The 22611-nt window shown below is 42.0% G+C and overlaps 1 protein-coding gene across 6 annotated transcripts in view; it reads right to left on the reverse strand.

Moving 5' to 3' along the window:
* Positions 1-22611, reverse strand: part of Lmbr1 (limb development membrane protein 1) — a 180690-nt gene that overhangs the window by 77236 nt on the left and 80843 nt on the right. The window lies entirely within an intron of this gene.

Below are 22611 nucleotides of genomic sequence, written 5' to 3' on the forward strand. Positions count from 1 at the left end.
TGGGTTAGTTTAAGGGAGTGGGGAGGGAAGGGTATACAAGGAATCTAGGGGATTAAGGGAAAGAAGGAGCTCAAGAGAGGTAGGACCATACAAGAAGCTGGTTAAGAGCCTGATGTTTAGTGGTAGACTGCTAGATTCAAATCCTGCTTTTTCCACTAACTGACAATGTAACTGAGCAAAGCACTACTCTAAACTGTGCCTCAGCTCCTGTATAAATGGAGGTGCTAACACACCCTTGCCTCTTAGGGCTGTTAAAAAAGCACTGGGTTCATGTGTGCAGATTACGTAGTGAAATACCAATGTTCAATAAACACAACATAACAACTATAAACATTCAAGTTATCATTGCTGCTGTCTTTGAACTTCTAAGGCCTCAGAGTTAAAATCACTGTTTCTAAATCATATTTATACCCTCCTCTACTGCCATCATATCTCCTTCCCCCTCTCCATCATCTACCACCTAGAGACCCCCTTTCTTGATGAAGTGAGCACCTGGCTCCTAAGGAATTCTCACCACATTCCCTGTCTGCTAAGTCACACACAAGCCTATAACCCCAATTCCAGTGAGCTTGATCTCTGTTCTGTTACAGTCACTCACACAGGACTAGTCCTTGACATCCCAAACCTATAGACTGTCCTCAGCCGACAACTCTTTCCTCTGACCATCTGATGTGGCTCTTGTCATCATAATTTCGACTCCTCCAGGCTCTTCCCGTCCCACCTCCCTTTGCATCTCTGGGCAGCCAACCTCAAAGCTTCCTGGGACCAGCAACTTGCCTGGGTAAGTTTGGCGGCGCCCACTGCACCTTGACTCCCCCACCCCATGTCTCCTCCTAGCAGGGGAACTGGTACATCTCTTGTCTTGGCACCCCAGACCCCTGGACTGACCTCTTAGCCCAGAACCCCCACTGCTTCCAGATTCTTTCCATCCAGACCAACCCAATTCCTCCCTGTAGTCCCCAGGAGCCCTCAGGCCTCTTCTCATCCCCACCTCCCTTTGCATCCCTGGGCAGCTCAGCCACCAGCTTCCTGGGGCCACATCTTTCCTGGGCCCTGCTCCCAGGCCAGCACAGCCCTCAAATCCCTGAGGCCAGCATCTTTCCTGAAGGGATCCAAACATTTCCTCTTTTGCCCCCAAAGCACTCATAAGAGTATATATAAATGAGCTTTGGTTCCAAGTCCAAGAAAATACCACCCTGGAAAGCTTTAAGTTTTATAGTGGAATAGCAAATACTTTTGAATAGTAATACATTATGCATTCTATTTTGAAAGCATGTATACTTTAATGTAATCTATACAAGACAGAAAAATTAAAACTGCAAGATATTCCAATTATTAAAACTTGACAAGAAAAAGTCAAGCATGGTGAGGCACGCTTTTAATCACAGCACTCAAGAGGTAGAAGCAGGTGGGTTTCTGTGAGACCAAGGCCAGCCTAGTTTATATAGTGAGTTCCAGGCCAACTGTCTCTAAAAGACAAAAAAAAAAAAAAAAAACTTTACAAAAAAGTATTTTATGTAACTTAAAATAGAAACATTGATATTCCTAGTTCATTTAGCTATGATGTTCACTATATTAATTTCTAGGCAGAAATTTATTTCTATATTAGACAAAGTCCTCCAGATTATAAATGTAAATGTAGAGGGTAACTAAGAAGGTCTTTTTAAAATTTTTTTAATATTTTTTATGTGCATGAGTGTATTGCCTGCATGTATGTGAGTGCACCCATGTCATGCAATGCCATGGAGGTCAGAAAAGGGCTTCGGATTCCCCTGGAACTGGAGTTAAGGATGGTTCGTAGCCACCATGTGGGTGCTGGAAATCGAACCCAGGTCCTCTGCAAGAGCAGTCAGTGCTCTTAACTGCTGAGACATCTCTTCAGCCCTGGTAACCAAGAAGTTCTTAACATGTAAATGAAAGCTCTGAATTATTAAAATTCTTCAGTATAATTCTGTGTGAAGATGGTTTTCAGTTTACCACATCACATGACGTTTGTTGATTGACCAGGGAGGATCTTTGCTTCTATTCTGTACTGACAATTACTTAGTTACAAATCTCACATTAAGGGGATGGTGAGTATGTGTGCATTGCCCTCCCAGGTAGTTCCTATCTGCTTACTGCTTCTTCACAATGGGTCATACCTAAGCTGCACCATACTGAGGAAGGGTACACTCAAAGGAGCTGAGCAAGGTGCCTGTGAACCTAATCTCAGTGCACACCAGAACTGACGTTCAACTGAGATCTGCCAACCTGACCTTCTCTGACATTCAATTCAGAGCCCTGTGCTTCCCACCTCCTCACATGAGAAAAGGGAGACACAAAAGACAAGATGACATGGAAACAGAGAAGGATGTTTAAAGCGTGTGTATGACAAAGTTGCAGTTTTAGCAAAGAACAGAGAAGCTTCTTTTACCCGAACATTAATCTTCAGTTCTACAACAGCAAGATCACACTGAGTCAAATATTCATCCCCAGGAAAGTTTTATTTCAATAAAACACCACAGCCTATATCCTGTTGTACATCTCATAAAATACCAGGCAGCAACTCCAATGCAGAAACACCATCAGTGTCATTATTTATTACATTACTACATCAAAGCAGAATAGTTTAGAATGTAATATAGGGGCTGGAGAAATGGCTCAGAGTTAAGAGCACCTGCTGCTCTTGCAGAGGACCCAGGTTCAGGTCCCAGTACCTACATGGCAGCTAACAACAGTTCATAACTCCAATTCCAGGGGAATTCAATGCCCTCTTCTGACCTTCGTGGGCATTGTACAACATGGGTGCACTTACATGCATGCAGGCAATACACTCATACACATAAATATAATTAGTAAGATATTTTTAGACTATAATATAAAGCAATGTCACATGACAAATAACAGTATCAAAGTGCTTATGTAGCAAGAACATATTTACACAAAAAGGACTAGAAATTCCAAAAATGCCACAAACTGTGAGCAAGGCGGAGGGAGGAAAGGAGGGAGGAAGGGAGACGGGGGGCGGCAGGCCCTCATCATCTTCACTCCCACAAGTCTCCATCAGCTGCAGCGGCCTTGGGTGGCGTACGTATGGCCATGCATGCTCACTCTTCTCCCTTACTGAAGTTAATCGGCATTTGGTTTTATGTATAAAATGCTATTTGGCTGATGTGAGCCCACCACCAAAAAAAATCAATATTTCCCTTCTGTATTAAACAATGAAAGCATGCCGTCTGGCTTCCTATGTCCACTAAACACTTATGGTCACACCTACCCAGCTTCAAAGAACATCACCGTGACTGCAGTGGTACCTACCACATCAATCTTTGCACCAACCTACCCAAAGGTAGCTCCCAAACCCCATCATGTTTATCATCTATGTTTTATTAATTGCAGAAAATTATGCTTAACACAAAATCTGCTAGTTTAACAATTTTTAGGCTGGTTCTGTGGCAGCCCGTGCATTCACACAGCTTCGGTGCTTTCCCAGGACACTCTGTCTTCTCCAGTGGGAGATATGCACCCAGAGAGCAACTCCCACACTGCTTGCAACCATCGTTCTTTCTGAGTTCGGCTCCTCTAGGCACCTCTGCGGGTGATGGTGCAGTATTTGTCTGGGGACTGACTTCTTTCACTTAGCAGAAGGTCTTCAAGGCTCATCCATGTTTCAGCATGTGTCAGAACTTCCTTTTTGAGCAAGAACAATCTCCACTCTATGACTACACCACCTTGCTGATATATTCATCTCAATGGACCCCTGAGTTACCTCTATCTCTTCACTATTTTGAGTATGGCTACTGTAACAGAGGATGAAAATATCTTGTTGGGGCCCTGCCTGAGATTTAGACCCAGGAAAATAAAGCTCGGTCAGATGGTAATTATGCTTTTTAAAAAACATAAAACAGATGGCCAGGTGTGGTGTTGCACACCTTTAGTCCCAGCACTTGGGAGATAAAGGCAGGCAGATCTCTGTAAGATCAAGGCCAGCCTGGTCTCTATAGTGAGTTCTAAGCTAGCTGGGGCTCCACGGAGACCCTGTCTTGAAAAGACAAAAATAAAAATAGAACAGTAAAAGCTTATTTAGCTCAATAGTCTATACATTCTAGGGGGACTTGATTCAATTTTCAGAGGAATGGTGGTGAAGGTGCTATCAAGTTGTCAAAATCTGGAATCACCTGGAATTTGGGCCTCTGAACCTGCCTATGGGGTTATCTTGTTTGTGTTAACTGATGTATAAGAGCTGTCCGGACTGTCCCTCAGAAGTACCCAGACTTCATGAATGGAGAAATGTGAGCTGAGCACTAGGAAGCATTCATCACTGTGTCCTGGCTGTGGCGTGATATGACCAGTTGCTCAAGACCCTGTACCTTGACTTCCCCACCATGATGGATGTATCTTCAGCTGTGAGCCAAATACATCTTTTCTCTCCTAAGTTGCTTTTGTCAAAATATTTTATCACAGGAACAGAAGAAGAAACTGAGACACTACCATATTTTTTCCTATGTCAGCTATTCCATTTGACATTCTCATCACAACTGCAGGACAATGCCCAGTCTCTCCATGTCCTCATCAATGCTTATTTTCTGGAGTTTGTTTTTGTTCTGTTTTTCACTAGTAGCTATCCTTACAGGTAAAAGAGCACCTCATTTCCCTATAGTTGATGTGCTCCAAAGGGTTCTGGCAGGAACCTGAGACAGGAGCTGGAGCACAGGCCATGGAGGAATGCTGCTTACTGGCTTGCTCCCCTGGCCCCTGCTCAGCCTGCTTTCTAATGTGACACAGGCCCACCTGCCCGGGGATCGCACCACCCACAGCGGGCTGGGCTCTCCCACATCACTCAACAATTAAGAAGATGCCCCTCAGACATGGTCACAGGCCAGTCCAATAGAGGAAATTCCCCAGTTGAGGCTCCCTCTGCCCAGGTGTGTCACGTTGACACTAAAGCTGACCAGCACATCAGGTTCTAGAAGGTAACCAAGAACAATGGCAACTGCCAAAATGATTGGAGGTCTATGGGATCCCATTAACCAACTTCAAAATCAGTAATGTATCCCTGGCACTATGCTTTTTATTTGATAGGCCATGGTGTCTGGGGGAGGCATTGCCCGCTTGTTACGGGGTAACTCCACGTAGGCTCTTTTTATGTATGTGTATGTTGGTAGTTTAAGAAGCACCACCAGGTTTCCACATGGGTGTTTCAAAAGTATTTAGTGTTAGCTATCCCTACCCCACTGTGCCTAATACACTCCCTTCACACCACCCTTCATAGTCCCCTTCCCTTGAAATCCCCACATGGCCTCTTACAGATTTACGGACTTCTATAGGTACTCCAATTTAAACATACATGTCTAAAGATTTAAAGGCAGTATCCACAAACACAAGAGAACATGTGACATCTGTCTTTCTGGATCTGAGTTACCTTGCTCAGAATTAATTCCAGCTCCATGCACTTATCTGCAAGTCTTATAATTTTACTTTTTCTAACAGCTGAATAATATTCCAATGTGTAAATGTATCACATTTTCATTATTCATCCTTTTTAAAAATATTTTATTATTTTAATTTATGTACATGAATATATTGTCTGTGTGTTAAGTACACCCATGGTGTAGAATGCCTGAGCAGGTCAGAAAAGGATGTCAAAGTCCCTAGAACTGGAGTTACAGATGGTTGTTTGCTACCATGTGGGTGCTGGGAATTGAACCCAGGTCCTCTACAAGAGAAGCCAGCGCTCTTAACCACTGAGCCAGCTCGCCAGCCTCTCATTATTTATTCTTCAGGTAATGGATATCTAGGCTGCTTTCATCTCCTGGCTGCTATCAATTAGAGCAGCAATGAGCATGGACAAGCACGTATCTCTGTAGTAGGCTCCAGAGTCTTTTAGGTATATTCCCAAGAGTGTTATGGCTGGATCATTTGCAGCTGTTCCTAACCTTTTGAGGACACTCCACACTGATTTCCGTAGTGGCTGCACTAGTTTGCACTCTCACCAACAATGAGGAAGTGGTCCTCTTTCCCCACATCCATGCCAGCATTTGCTGTCATTTGGTTTATTGTTGTTTGTTTCTTTTTTTAATCTTAGCCATGCCGACTGGGGTAAGATGATTTTCAAAGCAGTTTTAATTTGCATCTCCCTGATGGCTAAGGATCTCTTTCTCAGCCATTAGTATTTCTTCCTTCTCAGTTTAGTTCCGTGCTCCAATTTTTAAGTGGGTTGTCTTCTTGGTATTTGGGTGTGTTTTGTTTGATTGTGTTTTTTGAAACAGGATCTCCCTGTAGCCCCTGGAACTCAATATGTAGACCAGGCTGGCCTCAATCTCACAGAGATCCACTTGCCTCTCCCTCCTGAGTGCTGGGATTAAAGGCATGTGCCACCATGTCTGGTGGTACTTAGCTTTTTGAGTTTCTTCTGCATTTTAGACACTAACCCTCTATCAGAGGTATAACTGGTAAAGTTTTTCCCTATTCTGTAGGCTGCCTCTTCAAATAACGGTGTCCTTTGCTGTCCAGAGTTTTTTAGTTTCATGAGGGCTCATTTGTCAGTTGGTGGTTGTGATACCTGCACTACTAGAATCCTATTCAGAAAATCTTTTCCTGTGCCTATAATTTGAAACATATTCCCAACTTTTTTCTCTATCATATTCAGTGTTATCAGTTCTTATGTTGAGATACTTGGTCTATTTGGAGTTGAGTTTGTGAAGGGTGAGAGATAGGAATCTAGTTTCATTCGTCTACATGTAGCTATTCGGTTTGACCAGCACTATTTGTTGAACATGCTATCTTTTCTCCAAAGTATATTTTTGTCCTCTTTGTCAAAACTCAAGTGACAGTAGGAATACGGTCTTACATGTGGGTCCTGAATTCTATACTTGATCAATGTATTTAGGTTCTTTATTTTTATTTTATGTTTGAGTGTTTTGCCTATATTTAAGTGCACCACATGTATGAAATGCCCATCGAGATCAGAAGAGGATGTCAAATCCCCTTGGAACTGAACTTAAAAAGTTGTTAGCCACCGTGTAGGAGTTGGGAACCAAACCCAGGTCCTCTGCAAGAAGACCCAGTGTCCTTAATCACTGAGACACCTCTCTAGCCCCAATGTATCTGGTTTTTATGCCAGTGTCATGCTGTTTTTATTACTATAGCTCTATAGTATAAGTTAAATGAGAGATAGTGATACCTGTAGCAGTGTTTTTATTGCTCAGGATTGTTCTGGCGATCCTGTTTTTTGTGTTTTCATATGAATTTGAAGATAATTTTTTCAATTTCTGTGAAGAATTGCATTGGAATTTTCATGGGGATTGTGTTCACTCTGTAGAATGTAGGGCAGACCACTTTCACATTAATCCCAGCAATCCTTGAGCATGGAAGCATTCTCTATTTTCTGGCATCTTCAGTTTCTTTCTTCAGTGTCTTAAAATTTCCACTGTATAAGTCTTCCACTTCCTTGGATTTATTCCGAGGTTTTTTCCAAGCTATTGTGAATGGGACTGTTTCCCTGATTTTTTTCTCAGTGTGTCTGTTTTTGATACACAGGACAGATACTGATTTTTATGTGTTAATTTTGTGTCCTGTTACTATAGTGAATGGGTATTTTTTTTGCTTTGAAGAATTTTTAAATTTTTTTTCACTTAATGACCACATAATTAGGAGAAGCATTTCATCAGCTTTAACATATTCAGTAACACACTTCAGAGCAAGGATACATCTCTTTCAAAAGTGGCTGTAAATTTTTAGGTTCACAGTTAAATTAATGCAGTTATACAATACTGAACTCATATACTGAATGTTTTTATCAGCTGTGGTTTTCTGGTGGAATCTTTTGAATCATAAAAGTACAGACTCCTATAATCTGCAAATGGGGACACTGACTTCTCCCTCCCTATTTGCATCCCCTTTATCGCTTTCACATTTCTTACTGCTCTAGCTAAGGCTTCAAAAACTATATTGAACAGGAGTGGAGAGAGTGGGCATCCTTGTCTTCTTCCTCATTTTAGTGAAAATGCTTTGAGTTTTTCTGTGTGGCATGTAGGCTGTGGGCTTGCTGTATATCGCTTTTATTATGTTGCGATGTTATCTCCTAGATTCTCCAGGATTTTTATCATGAAGGGATGTTAGATTTTGTCAAAAGTCTCTTCTGAGATAATCATGTGGTTTCTGTCCTTGAGGCTATTACATGGTTGATTACAATTATTGATTTACATATGTTGAATCATCTCTGGGATGAAGCCAACTTGATTATAGCATATGGTTCTTTTGATGTTCTTGAATTCAGTGTCCAAGTATTTTACTGAGAATTTTTACATCTATTCTCTTCAGAGAGATTGACCTTTATTTTCTTTTTTTCTAATGTTAAACCAACCTTGCATACCTGAAATAGTTTTGAAGACCTTTTATGTGTATAACTGGATTTAGCTTAGTATTTTCTGATTCACAATTATTTCTGATTAAGAAAGACCTATAGGAGCCAGTGAACTGGCTCAGTGAGTAAAGCATTCGCTGCTTAAGCCTGAAGGCCTAGGTTGGATCTCTGGAACTCACATAAAGGTGGAAGGAGAGAACCAACCCTACAAGGTTGTCCTCTGACCTACACACACACACACACACACACACACACACACACACACACACTGTGGCATGCATGTCCATACCACACATCATGCCCACAGCACAATAATAAAAAAATTTTATTAAAAGAAAGGCTTATAGAGTCCCTTTCTTATATTATCCTTGTCTACTTTTTATTATCAAGATTAAACTAGTCTCAAAATACTGTGAATTTTCTATATTCTAAGCTGTGGACAAACTTGCATGCATTATCTACTTGTGAAAGTGTGGTGGAGGTGACTGAGGATGGAGCTGGTCAGCAGGGCTCTCACCTAGAATAAGACCCGAGTTCAATCCCCAGTGGGGACTGGAGGATCTGGCAGTAGAAGTGTCCTGCCAACTGTGTGGACTTGATTGGTTCTATCTCATGAGAAACATAAATCCTAACTCAATGTCAGTAATTGTAGAAATGCTCTGACCCTATTCTTCTCCACTCCATTTGAATGAGTTATAATATCTTGGGAAGTTATCCATTGCATTAAAATGTTCATTTGTTAAACAATACTTGATTAGAACTTCAATCAAGCTAATCATTTTAGGTTCAAATGAATTAAATCAATGAGATGTTTTCATTTGATGAGGTTTTAAAATTTTTGTAACTCAAAATTTTTAATTCCTTTCATTGTTTAAAATTACAGTAGAACTATAACATGAATTTTACCATCTTAACTATTTTTAAGAGTTCATATTGCTGTGTAACAAATCTCTAGAGTTTTTTCATCTTGCAAAATTTGAACTACTAAGCACCTGGCTCTCCTCTCGGAAGCCTCTGGAAGCTAGCATTTTACTTTGTTTCTGCATCCCAACCTTAGGTGCCTCAGTCCATGGAGTCTTGTAGTGTTTCTCTTTTGTAACTGGCTTATTTTTCATAAGGGTGTTCTCAAATGAAGAAATGTTTTTGTGGGAGGATACAAAGTCATGATACACACAGTCTGACCTCTACCTCGGGGTCCTCCCCCTCAGCCTCCTTGCTGGAATTACTGGCGTGGGCCACTGTACCCAGCTAGAAAACTGTTTAACATAAAACACACATCCAACTTTTAGTTAAGCACTATTATCCAATTCTAATTACATTATGCAGTTTCATGGGAACATTTGCAGGCAATGGGCAAACATGCACCTTTCTCCCTTCCATACTGCTGTCTCTTCCTTCACAAGGAAGAGCAGAGTTCCTCTGGTAAAGTTAATGATCAGTGGTGTAAGAAATCAGTCCATATCAGAGTCAATTAACTTCATCAAAAAACTATGTGCAAAAAAAGAAAAAAAAATCAAAGTACTACACTGTGACTTTGCTTCTAGAAGTGGCAGCTCTGCTGGATGAATCAGGACCAAGGAGAGAGTGCATGAACAGAGCACCAAAGACTAGATGTCCTTATTAGGTCCTGACATCACAGAACATCTCAGATCCTAGATACATGTTAGAAGTGTCTCCCTTCTGCCTCATCTCACTTAATGAGATAATTCTCTAATCCCATACACTTTCCTGCAAACGCCATGACTTCATTTTTCTCTATGGCTGAACAAGCCCCATTGTGCATATGTTACCACATTTTATTTACCCAGTCATCCATCTTCAGATACCCAGGGTGACCACAGCTGAGTACTATGAACAGCACACAGGTATCTCTGTGGTACTCTTAGTGGTTTTTGTTGTTTTATCTGACAAGAAGCAACATAAGGAGAAAGGGCTTATGTGGGCTTACAGTTCCAGGGGATACCACACCCATTATGGCAAGGAAGGCATGGCAGGCAGGAACATTAGGAAGCTGGTCCTACTGTGTCCTCAGTCAAGAAGCTGAGAGGGATGAAAGCTGTTGTTCAGCTCCTTTCTCCTCTTTATTCAGTTTGGGACCCCAACCAATGGGATAGTGCCCCCACATTTAAAGTGGGTCTTCCAATTTCAGTTAAACCTTCTGGAAATATCCTCATAGACATACCCAGAGCTGCATTTCCATGATGATTCTAAACCAGCCAAATTTACAATTAAGATTAAACATCACCCTGACTTAAGAGCCTTTAGGTATATATACAGGAAAGGCATATTCAGATCATACAGTAGTTTGATAGTTATATAATTTTTTGAGCAACTTCCATAATGATTTCCACAGTGGCTAGTGTAATTTACAATTTACCAGCAATGTATAAAGTGCTAAGGGTCCCTTCCCCTCATACTGGCCTGCATTTGTTATTTGTTTTCATTCTTTTTTCTTTCTTTTTTTTTTCAAGACAGAATCCCCCTGCAGTCCCAGCTGGCCTGGAACTCACTATGTTGACCAGGCTGGTCTTGATCTCACAGACTTCTGGGATTAAAAGTGTGTGCCACCATGCCTGACTTCTTATTTGTTTTCTTAATGACAGTGTTCTGACTGGGGTGATGGAATCTCAGTGAAGTTCTGATTTGCAGGCTTACTCTTTTTATGGTCTCCTATCTCTGGTGCCAGTGGGTCTGGAGAGCAGGACTGGTTCTCTTGGAAGGCTGCCTTGCCAACTCTTACACCAGCAGGACCCACATTCCCTGCTGTATCCCTTGGCAGGTGCTACTGGTCTTGTCAGCTGCCACTACCTACTGAGCAATCCAATCCTTTCCGTTCTTCATACCCTTCAGCAGCCCAGTCACCTGAGCTTACCTTTCACTAAAGCAAGGTCAAAGAAGAACTTGAAACATATATACAAGACAATCAGAAATCTAGAAGCAAGTCACAAATATATAAAAGCTGGAGAAAATCCCCCAGGACAACAGGGGTTGTACAATATGCAGGGCTGCACACATACAGGGCAAGCATCACCTGTGTCTCCATCACAAACCCTGTGCTCTGCTCTCAGTTCTCCTCAAAACTTTCCTGTCCAGTCTCTTCCCAATTCCAAGTCTTGAACATTTTTTTCTAGTACCAGAAAATATATGTGTACAAAATAAATGATTGGGGCTGGAGCGATGGCTCAGCAGTTGAGAGCACTCTGGCTGTTCTTGCAGAGGATGCGAGTTCAATTCCCAGCACCCACATGGCAGCTAACAACTGTCTGTAACTCCAGTTCCAGGGAATCTGATGCCCTCTTCTGACCTCCACAGGCTTTGTACAACACGGGTGTACTTACACACATGCAGGCAATACACTCATACGTATAAAATAAAATAATACATAAAATTTTTAAATGATTAAGGTGAGGAATAAAAACAAAATATTCACACAGTAAATACAAATGTACAATAACAGAAATGTGATGAGTGTATTACAATGAGTAGAAAGTAATACAGTTTAGGGGTTCCTATAAAACATTTAAATTAAAATATTGTTGCGTGTGTGAGCTCAAGCCTATAATCCCAGCAATCAGGAGGCTGAAGCAGGAGGACTATGAGTTTGAAAACAGCCTGAGCTATACACCAAGAACCTGTATAGAAAATTAAAATATTAATGAAAAACAGGCAGTAGCCAGCATGCACAGTGATGGTGCTCAAGTAAGCCAAGTGAGACAGAGAGAGTAAACCTAGAGACTCTGAATTCAGAAGGTACTACAGTGCTGCAGTACCTGGTGTATGTAAGCTGTCAGGAGCATAAACTACATGATCTCATTATGTCAGGAGACAACTGTGTTACCAACAGCCTGATGGCCTGGAGAATCCCTAAAAGACAGAAAGCAGACAGGATAAAATCTGTGGAGAAATGCTAGGAACCCACAGACTAAATGAAATAAGAAAAGAGTTAGGGTGATTTCTGATGCTCTGAATTTATGGCCAAAAAGCCCCAAAATACATCTAACCATAGATAAGAATCCAACACTAAGAAACAATAGGTAAGGGTGATATTATTGGAAACATTTGTATAGGCTAACTATAGCAATAGAGACAAAAACAATTTAGATTTGTTTTTTTAAACAGCTCTTTAAAATAAATAAATAAATGAATAAATAAATAAATAAATAAATAAATAATAAAATAAAACCACTCTTAAAAAAAATAGGTACAGGGTCTGAGAGATGACTCAGTGGTTAAGAGCAATCAGAGGACCTGGGTTCAGTTCCCAGTTCTCACATGGTGGCTAACAACCATCCATAATTCCAGTTTCAGGGGATCCCAACCCTATTCTGGCTTCCATGGGAACTGCACTTATGTACATGCAAGTAAAACACTCATACACATAAAAGAAAAACACATAAATCAAAATAAAGGGTACAGATAGATAAAAATATTAGATCCTCACAAAATTAATGAAAAAATAATGGAAATACAACAGACTTACTATTCATTCTTGCAAGAATGATGGTACTCTAAGAGCTAAACCAACTATCAAATTACTTAGAAAGAGGCTAAGTATAAAAACAGAAGTCAGGAGAAATTGTTCCATTTGAGCTGATCATATGGTGCTTATTGTCAAATCTGAGTTTTCTCATATAATTAATTTAAGGGACAACAGACAGGACATACCATAAACAGGGTCAGGCAAAATACAGCGTGCATCAAAAATTTTAAATCACTGGGCATGATCCCAGCATTTGGGAGGCAGAGGCAGGCAGATCTCTGTGAGTTCCAGGCCAGCCTCGTCTACATAGAAAATCCCAGGCCAGCCAGGGCTTCATAGTGAACCCTTGTCTCAAAAAAGAGAAAGAACTTTAAATCACATCAAAACAACTTTCTAAAACCAGCCTCAATTGTGAATTATATAAACCACTGTTGATTAATGCATGTTTAAAGTATTATATGTAAGGGAAAATGACAAAATGATATTTAATACTTTTAAATAACCTTTATGCTAGATTCTTGGCTTAGATGTTCTTTTTAATTTTTTTTTATTTTATGTGTATAAGTGTACTGCCACATGTGTACGTGCACCTATGTTATGCAGTGCCTACAGAGGTCAGAAGAGAGTGTCGGATCCCCTGAAACTGGTGTTATGGACAGTTGTTAGTTGCCACATGGGAGCTAGGAATCAAACCTAGTCCTCTGCAAGAGCAGCCAGTGCTCTAACTGCTAAGCCATCTCTACAGCCCTGGCTTAGTGTTTTCTAACACAGGTAAGAATACTGAATCCAAACTCTTAGGAAGTAAAAGTATATGAGTTAGTCCCCATGGAGATGTCCTTCTGTCCAGAGCTGGGACCCACAGCCTTCCTGTGTCAGTGATAAAGTATACTTGCTCTTTAACCAATCTTCCCTTGGCTGAGCACTCTACAGGGACACTCTGCCACCTCCCCCATACACGGAACACCACAACAGCACACACTCACTCAGATCTGGCTCTGTTGTTCCTGTTTGTTCTCTCAATTCCCAGAGATTTTTCCTGCTTTCTTGAGAACTGCTGTATGCCCTTAATAACATACAATGCTTGTTAAAGAATTAAATTGTTCTACTTGGTCATATATGACAGAGTACATGAAATCCAGTCGGGGGACTACAGGAGGAGTGCAGATAGGGAGGGGCTCTAAATATGACCAAAATATATTGCATGAAATTCACAAAAAATTCAATTAAAAAACAGTCATATTTAATTATAACATCAGGCAGTTTCTAGTTTACTTTCTGATAAATACCTTGAACAAAAAGCTCCTTGGGGAGCAAAGGGTTTATTTACCTTACCTCTCATAGTCCATCATCAAAGCAGGAACTCAAGGAAACTGAAGCAGAGATCATGGAGAAACTCTGCTTACTGGCTTGCCCTCTCTGCCTGTTCAGCTACCTCCTTTATACAGCCCAGGATCAGCCAAGGGACAGCACCACCCACGGCGGACTAGGTCTTCTTATTAAATCAATTATCAATCAAGAAAATGACCCACCACAGAAATACCCACAGGCCCATCTGGTGGAGGAAATTCCTCAGTTGAAGTTCCTTCTTCCCAAGTGTGCCAAGTTGACAACTGAAGTTAACTACGACAGCTAGTTAACCTCCTTTAAACCAACTCTGAAAGAAACCATGCACATGGGGCTATACTGGAACATCCCCCACGGCCTCCCACAAGTTTGGGGAGACAAGAGAGTGCTCAGCTTTCATGCCTTGTTTTCCTACACAAGGATTCTGTCCATAGTATCCCAAGTACTGTATCAAAAACACATCAATGAACAGTCACAATATAACCTACCCGGAGAGGACTAAGCAGTCACAAGTACAGAGAACCACCAGAGAAGCAGAGGACACCCTGGAGGAAACACTCCAGAACAGGATGCTGGCAAACAAAGCATTGAAGCAGATTTTCCTGGCAGAGGGAAGAACATATGGACTTGGACTCAGCTGAGAAAGGGAAGGGCAGGTAGGATCCAGGGGCACGTGCCACAGAAAGAGCACAGAGTGCACAGGCATACCTAGTAGAAGCGAGTCTTAAAAGAGAGACACAGGATGAAGACATACTCAGCAGTGAGAAGCACTTGCTGCTCTGGCAGAGAACCCAAAACCCACATGACAGCTCACAGGCACCTATAACTCCAGTTCCAGGGAATTCAGTGTCTTCCTCTGGCCTCAGTGGGCACCTGGCATGTGCGTGGTACACATACACACATATAGGCACTCACAGAAAAAAACATAAAAATTTTAAGCTTTAAAAAAGAACACATACAGCTGGGCGTGGTGGTCCATGCCTTTAATCCCAGCACTCGGGAGGCAGAGATAGATGGATCTCTGTGACTTCAAGGCCAGCCTGGTCTACATAGTGAGTTCCAGAACAGCTGGGGCTACAGGGAGACCCTGTCTCAAAAACACAACACTGGCTTAGAGGGAGGGAGGGTAGCTACTGCCTGGAGCAGGTAGGTCAGGAAGGCCTGAGTAGGGTAAGTGAATAGGCCTCATTGGTCGAGAGGAGAGGAGAGGGAGAGAGACAGAGACAGAGACAGACAGAGACAGAGACAGAGACAGAGACAGAGACAGAGACGGATGGAGCCAAGCTTCCCCAAAGAACTTTGTATATAATGTTCTAGTTTTACACGAATTTGTTAGCACTCAGAGGCCATCAAACATTTTATGAAAGTTATATAAGCAACTGTATTTTTAAGAAAACAAAACTAGAAGACACTTTGTAAGAGTAGGAGGTTAGATCCAGAGAATTGGATAGTAGTTAGAATCTCCAAGTGAGTGATCAGGAAGGCTGAACCAACATAATGGCAGAAAGAGAAGAAAATCTTATTTTGAATACCAAATCAATGTACTTTAAGTCATCTAATGCAATGAATTCTGCCCACAACATAAAGTAATATTTCAGTTAATCTTTTCTTTAAAAAGTTATACCAAAAATAAAATTTGAACTCTGTGTATTTAAAAAAGGATTAAAAAATCATTAAGACAATAATTCTGATATTGCAAAAGAAATTTAAAAATGCAACCCCTAGGGGCTGGTTCATGGGTTAAGAATACTTTCTGCTCTGGCAGAGGACCTAGGTTTGGTTCCCAGCACCCACATGGCAGCTCTTAACTGCCCATAACTCCACTTCCAGGGGATCTGATAACCTCTTCTGGTTTCAACCAGATAGATTCAGCAATATAGATTCAGATACACATTGGCAAACATTTCACGGACACTGCAGATTACTACCAGCGCAAAATGCTGAAAATGATTTTATAGCAAGCAAATACAAGCTTACCTGCCAGATAAGCACAAGACTTCAGCAATGCAAAGATCATGTGTGGGAGGTGCGATACCATGATTAAGAAGTCTCCAGCAGCATTAAATCTCACATTTAATTTCACTCTCAAACAAAATTCATTCTAATTCAAGAGTAGATAGTTTTCCATTCCCCCCCAAAAAAATTTGGGAACAATTTCTAGTTAGCAATGATTATTTCTATAAAATTGTTAATGAATGTGAGTATTGGGGTCACTGTAATTAAAAGAATATTACTTTACAATCTGAAACTGGTGACTTTTTATTTTCTTCCCTACCAAAGCTTTTCTTCTTTAATAGAGGCTTGAACTCTGAGACATTATGAGACATTAGTAATTTAATTATCTTATAAAGTTTGAGATTTAATTACCTATGAAACATAGCCCCATCTTTTACAACCTGTACCATTCTAAAGTAAAACAGATCTTATTTCAAGAGATATATAAACAAAAGTTCCCCATGTCGACACAATGTAACATTTTTTTCAGATTTGGTCATATACTATGTAGTCCAGGTACTTGGAATTCTCCTGCTTCAGCCTCCCAAGTGCTAGAACAGAGGTTGCAACCCACCCTGACTCAACCCAATGCAACCTCTCATGTCATTGTGCTAAATGTACAACAGCAATCCCACACAACGCTCCTGATGTTTCACTAAGAACTTCCACATACTTTACCTAACATCACTGCTGCTTCCAGCATATTCTGGACACCTGACAACACAGCAGGTGAGGGCAGCAAGCAGTACAGGGAGAACCTAAGAAACACAGCACGTCATAGTCAGGACTTGAGCCCGTCTGTTCTAACTCTACAACTCATGTTTATGAGAATAAAGAGACAATCTAGCCTTGAGAAAAAAATGAAAGAAATACACAATGGATCACATTGTCAAAAAGTGCCTGGGAACTGAGCCATGTTAAGGAAACACTGTAATCAGCAATACTAGACACTGTAACGGGAGACGTACGGGAGACGTAATTCATTCCCTCCCACGTGCAACAGTACTACAAACAGTGTGGCAAATTGGATGTTAGAAGCTAAATGAATTTTAAGTCAAAGCCTTTATAAATTCAAATAATTATTAACTGAAATGTATGCTCTGAGCTCCTGTGTGTGGGCCTCCAGGTTTGGAAGGCTCACTGAGGCTGACACCACCACCCTTCACAGCAAAACAGAGCTCCTGTGTTTTTAAAATAACCATTCCTAGCAATACTATTTCTGAGAAGAAACCAGCACTCCCAAGTGGGGGAGAGTAGGGTTTTTGATTAATACATGACTACTTTTTTCCTGCAGGTGTTGGGAGAATCAAATTAACACATAGCAATAGTTAGTGAGATATGACTTCATTTTCTGTAATAAATGCCAAGATCAAAACATGCCCAAGTCAAATTTCCTTGCAGGGTTCCCAGCAGGAGCCTTCCTCTTGTCTGTGATTTCCTCTCACCCAGGAGAACCAGGCCGAGTATGCGCATTTGCCACTAACACTAAGCAGCACTTCCTTAATCGCTCATTTCCAACAATTTATGGATCATCAGTGGCAAAAAACGAGCAAAAATAATGAAAGAATGCAATGAAAGCTCACGGAGACCAAGGCTGGACTTCCTATTCACTTCTCTTTAAGATGGAGGCCTGAGACAAATTAGCCACAAGGGGAAAAGTCATCTGGTCATAAAATACAGTACAAGGTCACTTTTATGTAAGTTTGCCAAAAGCGACATAAACCAGGGCAATCTCAAACTGTGACACAGGATAGAAACATATTAAAGCAATCTTTGTTCCTCCTCCATTGTGCTGTCATGTTGCTTGGCTTTATAGACGTCTCCAGTCCGGCACAGAGCGCTTCGCTCCACCTGGCCAGTGCAACTAATTAAGAAAGGAAGTTACCTCAAATTTTGTACTTTTTACTTTTATTATGAAAGCACTTTGTTTGAAGTTATAGGAGTTAACCTCTTAATCCTAAAGATCGTGTGGAGGTTCTGGACACTCTAGGATGGCTGGATGGTTTGGATAATTGGTCAGGATGTTGCTGTCGTTATGTTGTTTTATGCCAGGACGTCAAATCAAAGATGGGCATTAAAGTGAAGTGCAATATAAATCTGCTCCCAGAGAGATCCTGGGCTTATGAATTAATCTGTTATTAAACTTGCATAATCATATGGTGAGATCTTTTCCCCACCTTCATCAAGTTAATTTTATCCTTATACTGTTTTAATTCAAAACAAGATGGTGACATGCAAAGCGAAGCAGATAAACTCCTCTCATTTAACACTGGCCAGAGAGTTCACCTCTGGAGTTCATTATGGGATCAGAAAAGATCACCTGAGGTTACTGTCGATAACCAAGAGGTCTCTTCTGAGGCAGAGGAGTGAGAGAAAACTGCAGCACTGACCCAAGGTGAGAGTCACAGCAGCGTGGTCTGCCCCAAGGCGATCGACCCCAATCCCCAAGACCTGCTGATTCTCCCACACCCATGAATGGCTGAAGTCAAAACAAATCCAACATGTACATGTTCGGCAACCACGCAGTCACGTTTAAACACACAGCCCAACGCCAGCTACAGTACAGTGAGGGGCTGCGAAATAATCTACACCCAAAACTTCACTGCAGGAGTAAGTCAAGTTCTAAAAAACAAGCAGGCTTCTTGCTATAAAAACACTTTTTCAAAACCATCTATGTTCTCTTAGACTTGAGAATTCACAAAGGAAATAGTAAGGAGATGGTCCTAATAAAATAGCAACTCACCTCAGAGTCACGAGAGAGAAGAAAGACTACTTAAGGCTCTTGAGGACACGGCAGCCCCCCAGGTCTAAAATGTCCTGTTTGCATTAACATAGCTGCTTAATTAAAACGAAGTAAGGAATTCTGCTTCATGGGATTTTCAGTTCAAGCTCTGCATCTGCCCTGTGGCCAGTGGCCAATTTCCGCATCTCAGCACAATATGCAAGGAACTGTTTTAAAATCACTTGCCCAGGGGAATCTATGGACATGCGGGGGGCCATGTGCCACTTAGAGAATACACCAGACGTAGACACAGTAAAACAGCTCAGGAGGGTGGCCACAGGGGAAGGGAAATGGAACGAACAAGACTGTAAGTTTGTCATGACTTAAATGACTGGATGCAGCCACACTAGGAAAGCTGCTACCTTCTCTCCACTACCAGTCAGAAACCGAGCGCTGAAAGACGCCAATGAGCAAAGGTGATAATGCAGTGCACAAGGGCAGACGTGACTACATGTCCCCACAGCACCTCTGTAAGCAGCTGAATAACCATGGCCAATGATAGCACCAACCACAGCCTCACAGTGAAGGTCACTACTCACAGGCAGCCTCAGGTGCTGTGCAGAGGATTGGGGCTGGAGGAGCAGCAAGGGTCTGCACGGGTACCTAGTAGCCCACGACACACTAGACCGCAAGACGCTCAAGAGATGCTGTACAGTACTAACAACTCTTGCAACTTTTCTGTAACTGATTTTTTTAATATTTTACTTATTATTTTATGTATATGAGTGTGTTACCTGTATGTATGTAAATGCACCTGTGTTGTGCAATGAATGCCTACAGAGGTCAGGAGAGGACGTCAGATCCCCTGGAACTGGAGTTATGGACCGTTGTTAGTGCCATATGGGTGCTGGGCACTGAACCCAGGTCCTCTATAAGAACAGCCAGTGCTCTTAACCATGGAGCCATCTCTCCAGCCCTCTGTAACTGATCTTAAAACTGAGAAAATACATAAGCACTGTTAAATAATGTGCCTTAACCTGAGAACTTTCTAGGCATTTCTACTAGGGTCTGTAACACACCTTACCTTCACGCAAGTTTTCTCAAAGGATGCTGCTCTCAGTGTCAAAGCTGACTCTGTTTCTCCACGCTCCACTTCAGGGTATGAGCATAAGAAGAATGCTAGACTACTTGGTAATGTGTCAATCACTTAGAGTTGAACACTGTTTTCCATTGTTTTCTGAATCTCGTAACAAAGGATAGAAAAGCACACTCATGAGCCAAGACTACATGCTTTTAATTAAGTCAAAATGCCAATCCAAACAGTCCATTTAGGGCTATGTTCTTTCAGGACCTTTCTTCTTTCTTCCTCTTAAAAAAAATCATTACATCACTCACTCACTCGTTCGTTCGGGGCCAGCATGGGGCACATGTGAAGACAAAGAACAACTTGCAGAGTTGGCTTGCTCCTCCCACTGTGCTGGTCCTGGGGCTGAACTCAGGTCGTCAGTCTTGGCAGCAGTGCCTTCACCTGATGAGCCATCTCACCGGCCCTCTTCTCTCTTCTTCCTCTGGTGCAAACTGCTGTTTTATTAGGAGCACCTCCCCACTATCCCCTTTATGAATTCTGAGGTCTAAGAGAACATAAATGCTTTTGAAAAACTAAAAACATTTAAATAAGGCCTGGGCGATGAGCCTTACATGAATTACCTTGCTTAGTCATTAAAAGACAGTAGGATAAATATTATCATGCCAGCTGCACAGAAAGAGAACCTGTGGCTTAGATGGAGTAACTTGTCCAGCAGTCTGGCATTACAGGCTAATTTTCTTGCCTCTGTACCTTCAAATCTCCCTTCTCTGGCCACTTCTCCTCGGCTTGGCGGTGCAGCCAGGCCACCGCTGTATACTTGTTCTCACCTCAAGCCACAGCCATCTCTCCCCCTCCTTCCTTTAAAAACAAATTCCTTACACTGATTTCTACAGCATCTACTCATCCCCCATCATTCCAGGTCAAGTCAGTGGTAGTCACTCTGGCCTCTATCTAGCAGGCTTCTTCTTAGACCCCTTGTGTCTGTGAACCTCATTTGATGACGTTCACTGTATCATACAATCATTCATACTTCAGTCTCATGTGAGATAAAGGAATGCCGGTGACCCTTGAGGGGTTTTGAGAGATAAACATGGTCAAATATGTGCTTAGAAAGAACTTTCTTTTAAGGATGAATAGAAAAATTAGAAGCAAAAAAGACAGAGGAAAGAACTTGGTCTCTGCACAGTCAGTTCTCCAGACCGGTGTTATGTCTGTGAGAAGCATGAGATATGATGTCAGTGATTTCATCAATGGCCTTTATTTTTGTTCCAGGGGTCAGTGCTAATTCCTCCTCACAAGTTGTTGCTGAGTTCCTTCCTGGCTAATCAGTGCAGCCAGGGCAAAGACAAAGGTTTTCCATATCACAGGCTGCCTTAAGTGGCAATCAATCCAACTAACAACTAGATCTTACTAAGGAGTATGCCCTGCGCAGATATTCCTGCAACACCAAACCAAGAACAACACTGAACCGATAGTTGCGGCCTCTGCCGCACTCAGTGATCACTAGTTCACAGAGGCAGGGTTAGGAAGAAGAGGAACTTCACCCAAAGCAGACGTCAGTGGGGGTTTTAGTGACACATGTACACATCTGTGGAGCACAGCAAGGCACACTGCTGTATGCTTAACTCTTCCCAGTGGCACATATGCTCTGTGGCACTCATTTCCTTGGTGACAAATGAGAAACTCTAAAATGTAGATTTATCACCACACTTAAATGGAATGTCAGGTGTAAAAACACCTTGGAAAATCTCTCTGCAGCCCTCAGCTGTCTGCAGCATAAAATCCAAACAACCTGCCAGGGGCTGAAGCCTCTGGGATCTGATCTTCAGGCTCCTTGTAGCCCTGACCACTCCCTGTCCTCCAGCACTTGTCAGTTCAGTCAGAACCCAGGCTGTGACTCAAGCCTCAACAGCCACTCCAGCAAGCCTGGCTCATGCTCAAGGCGCAGCCCCATTCCAACAGGCCTCCTCCTCTATGGCTGCCTCAGGATGAAGACAGCTACTTCTACTTCAGCTGGCCTCTCCCACAGCACCTCAGCACAGGTTCAGCAGTCACCTCCCTTCTCAGGCTGTCCATTCTCTGCAGTGCTTGTAAAGCACTGCAAACTTATTCCAAAAACCCTCTGGCCTTGGGTTTCAGGAGGTGCTCCCTTTCCTATGCTCTGGAACATCACAGCACCTCTCTGTTGCCAGCACTCCCCACTCAGTCCTCCTGTCTTCCCCTTCACATCTGTCTCTGGACATCTGCTCTTCCCTGTTGGCTTCCTTGGTTCTTCAGTGTGGCACCATGTGGAGAACAGTGCCCTTGGTGAAGGTCAGGCCTCACCGATACTTTATACGTGGGGTCCTTAGAAAGCATAATACCCTTTAATACCTTTGGACCTCAGTTTTAGCCTTATGCAAGGAGAGTTTGAATTAAATCCTTTCAGCAATACTTTGTGTAAGTCCCTCAAGAAACTATAAACAGCATCTTTCTAAATTCAAACAATACAATTCTTTCATACTATGTAGTTTAATTTTTTTTTTTGTCTTTTTGAGACAGGGTCTCCTTGTAGCCCCACCTGTCCTAGAACTCATGATGTAGACCAGGCTGGCCTCGAACTCACAAAGATCTGCCTGCCTCTGCCTCCCAAGTACTGG

This window comes from Nannospalax galili, unplaced genomic scaffold (assembly GCF_000622305.1).
Source record: "Nannospalax galili isolate Female #2095 unplaced genomic scaffold, S.galili_v1.0 scaffold302, whole genome shotgun sequence".
NCBI lineage: Eukaryota > Metazoa > Chordata > Mammalia > Rodentia > Spalacidae > Nannospalax > Nannospalax galili.